This window comes from Lonchura striata, chromosome 3 (assembly GCF_050655825.1).
Source record: "Lonchura striata isolate lonStrDom1 chromosome 3, ASM5065582v1, whole genome shotgun sequence".
NCBI lineage: Eukaryota > Metazoa > Chordata > Aves > Passeriformes > Estrildidae > Lonchura > Lonchura striata.
The window spans coordinates 73,657,451-73,663,455 of NC_140705.1; positions in this window are offsets into that span (position 1 = coordinate 73,657,451).

Consider the following 6,005-nt stretch of genomic DNA (forward strand, 5'->3'; position numbering starts at 1 on the left):
CAGCCGTACGCTCCGAAGCGCTGCTTCAGCCGAAAGACGCCGGCCACCGGCGTTTGGCTTCGGACAGCTCCGGAGAGCCGTAGTGTGCGTCTGCACTAGACTGCATCATAGCGAAAAGCTTTGGCAGTGTGTCTCGCAGGGAGATAGCTTAGGAGCGCAGCGCACTTATGCCGCCTTTGTCCAGAAACACGATTTTACTGCACACTCCAAAAACAGTGCTCTTTCCAGGGCAAGATGCCAGATGCTCTTTGATGGCCGTGCTCCCTTCCTGCTCTTGCCCAGCTCGTTGTTTTAACGTGCACATGCCGTCCTGGTATTCAGTGCACCGTGAAAGCAATCGCAAAAGTCCAGCAGCTGCTGACTCCCAAACACAAGGCGCTGGCTATGTTCTTGCTTCTCGACAACTCAACGCAGCCCTTCATTTCTGCAGTTGCCATCGAGGTCTCTGCACTCGGAGACTCAGAGGACGAGTACGAGTTTCCCAGGAGGGGCTGCATCAGGACGAATTCAAAACTCAGGAAAATTGTCCTGGAACATCTTCCATAGCGATGCTAGAATGGAATTGAAGGGGCAGGCGAGCGGCCACCACGGTCCTCTAGCAGTCCTTAGGGTGCGCGCAGAAGCCCGGTGCTCTGCGGCTTCGTTCTTCGCCCTCGTACAAGCTACCGCTCTGTCCGGCTCCCGGAGCAGGAGAAGCGGCTGCTTCGCGCACACAACAGCCGTACGCTCCGAAGCGCTGCTTCAGCCGAAAGACGCCGGCCACCGGCGCTTGGCTTCGGACAGCTCCGGAGAGCCGTAGTGTGCGTCTGCACTAGACTGCATCATAGCGAAAAGCTTTGGCAGTGTGTCTCGCAGGGAGATAGCTTAGGAGCGCAGCGCACTTATGCCGCCTTTGTCCAGAAACACGATTTTACTGCACACTCCAAAAACAGTGCTCTTTCCAGGGCAAGATGCCAGATGCTCTTTGATGGCCGTGCTCCCTTCCTGCTCTTGCCCAGCTCGTTGTTTTAACGTGCACATGCCGTCCTGGTATTCAGTGCACCGTGAAAGCAATCGCAAAAGTCCAGCAGCTGCTGACTCCCAAACACAAGGCGCTGGCTATGTTCTTGCTTCTCGACAACTCAACGCAGCCCTTCATTTCTGCAGTTGCCATCGAGGTCTCTGCACTCGGAGCCTCAGAGGACGAGCACGAGTTTCCCAGGAGGGGCTGCATCAGGACGAATTCAAAACTCAGGAAAATTGTCCTGGAACACCTTCCATAGGGATGCTAGAAGGGAATTGAAGAGGCAGGCGAGCGGCCACCACGGTCCTCTAGCAGTCCTTAGGGTGCGCGCAGAAGCCCGGTGCTCTGCGGCTTCGTTCTTCGCCCTCGTACAAGCTACCGCTCTGTCCGGCTCCCGGAGCAGGAGAAGCGGCTGCTTCGCGCACACAACAGCCGTACGCTCCGAAGCGCTGCTTCAGCCGAAAGACGCCGGCCACCGGCGCTTGGCTTCGGACAGCTCCGGAGAGCCCTAGTGTGCGTCTGCACTAGACTGCATGATAACGAAAAACTTTGGCAGTGTGTCTCGCAGGGAGATAGCTTAGGAGCGCAGCGCACTTATGCCTCCCTTGTACAGAAACACGATTTTACTGCACACTCCAAAAGCAGTGCTCTTTCCAGGGCAAGATGCCAGATGCTCTTTGATGGCCGTGCTCCCTTCCTGCTCTTGCCCAGCTCGTTGTTTTAACGTGCACATGCCGTCCTGGTATTCAGTGCACCGTGAAAGCAATCGCAAAAGTCCAGCAGCTGCTGACTCCCAAACACAAGGCGCTGGCTATGTTCTTGCTTCTCGACAACTCAACGCAGCCCTTCATTTCTGCAGTTGCCATCGAGGTCTCTGCACTCGGAGCCTCAGAGGACGAGCACGAGTTTCCCAGGAGGGGCTGCATCAGGACGAATTCAAAACTCAGGAAAATTGTCCTGGAACACCTTCCATAAGGATGCTAGAATGGAATTGAAGGGGCAGGCGAGCGGCCACCACGGTCCTCTAGCAGTCCTTAGGGTGCGCGCAGAAGCCCGGTGCTCTGCGGCTTCGTTCTTCGCCCTCGTACAAGCTACCGCTCTGTCCGGCTCCCGCAGCAGATAAAGCGGCTGCTTCGCGCACACAACAGCCGTACGCTCCGAAGCGCTGCTTCAGCCGAAAGACGCCGGCCACCGGCGCTTGGCTTCGGACAGCTCCGGAGAGCCCTAGTGTGCGTCTGCACTAGACTGCATCATAGCGAAAAGCTTTGGCAGTGTGTCTCGCAGGGAGATAGCTTAGGAGCGCAGCGCACTTATGCCGCCTTTGTCCAGAAACACGATTTTACTGCACACTCCAAAAACAGTGCTCTTTCCAGGGCAAGATGCCAGATGCTCTTTGATGGCCGTGCTCCCTTCCTGCTCTTGCCCAGCTCGTTGTTTTAACGTGCACATGCCGTCCTGGTATTCAGTGCACCGTGAAAGCAATCGCAAAAGTCCAGCAGCTGCTGACTCCCAAACACAAGGCGCTGGCTATGTTCTTGCTTCTCGACAACTCAACGCAGCCCTTCATTTCTGCAGTTGCCATCGAGGTCTCTGCATGTCGGAGCTTCAGAGGAGGAGCACGAGTTTCCCAGGAGGGGCTGCATCAGGACGAATTCAAAACTCAGGAAAATTGCCCTGGAACACCTTCCATAGGGATGCTAGAATGGAATTGAAGAGGCAGGCGAGCGGCCACCACGGTCCTCTAGCAGTCCTTAGGGTGCGCGCAGAAGCCCGGTGCTCTGCGGCTTCGTTCTTCGCCCTCGTACAAGCTAGCGCTCTGTCCGGCTCCCGGAGCAGGAGAAGCGGCTGCTTCGCGCACACAACAGCCGTACGCTCCGAAGCGCTGCTTCAGCCGAAAGACGCCGGCCACCGGCGTTTGGCTTCGGACAGCTCCGGAGAGCCCTAGTGTGCGTCTGCACTAGACTGCATCATAGCGAAAAGCTTTGGCAGTGTGTCTCGCAGGGAGATAGCTTAGGAGCGCAGCGCACTTATGCCTCCCTTGTCCAGAAACACGATTTTACTGCACACTCCAAAAACAGTGTCCTTTCCAGGGCAATATATAAGCTGCTTTCTGACGGCCGTGATCTTTCGATTACTCTTGCCCAGCTCGTTGTTTTAACGTGCACATGCCGTCCTGGTATTCAGTGCACCGTTAAGGCAAAGGCAAAAGTCCAGCAGCTGCTGACTCCCAAACACAAGGCGCTGGCTATGTTCTTGCTTCTCGACAACTCAACGCAGCCCTTCATTTCTGCAGTTGCCATCGAGGTCTCTGCACTCGGAGACTCAGAGGACGAGTACGAGTTTCCCAGGAGGGGCTGCATCAGGACGAATTCAAAACTCAGGAAAATTGTCCTGGAACATCTTCCATAGGGATGCTAGAATGGAATTGAAGGGGCAGGCGAGCGGCCACCACGGTCCTCTAGCAGTCCTTAGGGTGCGCGCAGAAGCCCGGTGCTCTGCGGCTTCGTTCTTCGCCCTCGTACAAGCTACCGCTCTGTCCGGCTCCCGGAGCAGGAGAAGCGGCTGCTTCGCGCACACAACAGCCGTACGCTCCGAAGCGCTGCTTCAGCCGAAAGACGCCGGCCACCGGCGTTTGGCTTCGGACAGCTCCGGAGAGCCCTAGTGTGCGTCTGCACTAGACTGCATCATAGCGAAAAGCTTTGGCAGTGTGTCTCGCAGGGAGATAGCTTAGGAGCGCAGCGCACTTATGCCTCCCTTGTCCAGAAACACGATTTTACTGCACACTCCAAAAGCAGTGCTCTTTCCAGGGCAAGATGCCAGATGCTCTTTGATGGCCGTGCTCCCTTCCTGCTCTTGCCCAGCTCGTTGTTTTAACGTGCACATGCCGTCCTGGTATTCAGTGCACCGTGAAAGCAATCGCAAAAGTCCAGCAGCTGCTGACTCCCAAACACAAGGCGCTGGCTATGTTCTTGCTTCTCGACAACTCAACGCAGCCCTTCATTTCTGCAGTTGCCATCGAGGTCTCTGCACTCGGAGACTCAGAGGACGAGCACGAGTTTCCCAGGAGGGGCTGCATCAGGACGAATTCAAAACTCAGGAAAATTGCCCTGGAACACCTTCCATAAGGATGCTAGAATGGAATTGAAGGGGCAGGCGAGCGGCCACCACGGTCCTCTAGCAGTCCTTAGGGTGCGCGCAGAAGCCCGGTGCTCTGCGGCTTCGTTCTTCGCCCTCGTACAAGCTACCGCTCTGTCCGGCTCCCGCAGCAGATAAAGCGGCTGCTTCGCGCACACAACAGCCGTACGCTCCGAAGCGCTGCTTCAGCCGAAAGACGCCGGCCACCGGCGTTTGGCTTCGGACAGCTCCGGAGAGCCCTAGTGTGCGTCTGCACTAGACTGCATGATAACGAAAAGCTTTGGTAGTGTGTCTCGCAGGGAGATAGCTTAGGAGCGCAGCGCACTTATGCCTCCCTTGTCCAGAAACACGATTTTACTGCACACTCCAAAAACAGTGCTCTTTCCAGGGCAAGATGCCAGATGCTCTTTGATGGCCGTGCTCCCTTCCTGCTCTTGCCCAGCTCGTTGTTTTAACGTGCACATGCCGTCCTGGTATTCAGTGCACCGTGAAAGCAATCGCAAAAGTCCAGCAGCTGCTGACTCCCAAACACAAGGCGCTGGCTATGTTCTTGCTTCTCGACAACTCAACGCAGCCCTTCATTTCTGCAGTTGCCATCGAGGTCTCTGCACTCGGAGACTCAGAGGAGGAGCACGAGATTCCCAGGAGGGGCTGCATCAGGACGAATTCAAAACTCAGGAAAATTGTCCTGGAACACCTTCCATAAGTATGCTAGAAGGGAATTGAAGAGGTAGGCGAGCGGCCACCACGGTCCTCTAGCAGTCCTTAGGGTGCGCGCAGAAGCCCGGTGCTCTGCGGCTTCGTTCTTCGCCCTCGTACAAGCTACCGCTCTGTCCGGCTCCCGGAGCAGGAGAAGCGGCTGCTTCGCGCACACAACAGCGGAGCGGCAGCCGTACGCTCCGAAGCGCTGCTTCAGCCGGAAGACGCCGGCGACCGGCGCTTGGCTTCGGACAGCTCCGGAGAGCCCTAGTGTGCGTCTGCACTAGACTGCATCATAGCGAAAAGCTTTGGCAGTGTGTCTCGCAGGGAGATAGCTTAGGAGCGCAGCGCACTTATGCCTCCCTTGTCCAGAAACACGATTTTACTGCACACTCCAAAAACAGTGCTCTTTCCAGGGCAAAATGCCAGATGCACTCTGATGCCCGTGCTCCCTTCCTGCTCATGCCCAGCTCGTTGTTTTAACGTGCACATGCCTTCTTGGCATTCAGTGCACCGTGAAAGCAATCGCAAAAATCCAGCAGCTGCTGACTCCCAAACACAACACGCTTGTCTAAGTTCTTTCTTCTCGACAATTCAACAGAGTCCTTCATTTCGGCAGTTGCCATCGCGTTCTCTGCATCTCGATCCTCCGGGGACGAGCACAGATTTCCCAAGAGGGGCTGCATCAGAACGAAGTCAAAACCCAGGAAAGTTGTCTCCGAACACCTTCAAGAAAGCATGCCAGCAGTGCATTGAACAGGAAGGGAGCTTTAGTCACCGTCCTCTAGCAGTGCCAAGGCTGTGCACACAATGTCGTCTCCCTGCGGCTTCGTTCTTCGCCCTCGTACAAGCTACCGCTCTGTCCGGCTCCCGGAGCAGGAGAAGCGGCTGCTTCGCGCACACAACAGCCGTACGCTCCGAAGCGCTGCTTCAGCCGAAAGACGCCGGCCACCGGCGCTTGGCTTCGGACAGCTCCGGAGTGCCGTAGTGTGCGTCTGCACTAGACTGCATCATAGCGAAAAGCTTTGGCAGTGTGTCTCGCAGGGAGATAGCTTAGGAGCGCAGCGCACTTATGCCGCCTTTGTCCAGAAACACGATTTTACTGCACACTCCAAAAACAGTGCTCTTTCCAGGGCAATATATAAGCTGCTTTCTGACGGCCGTGATC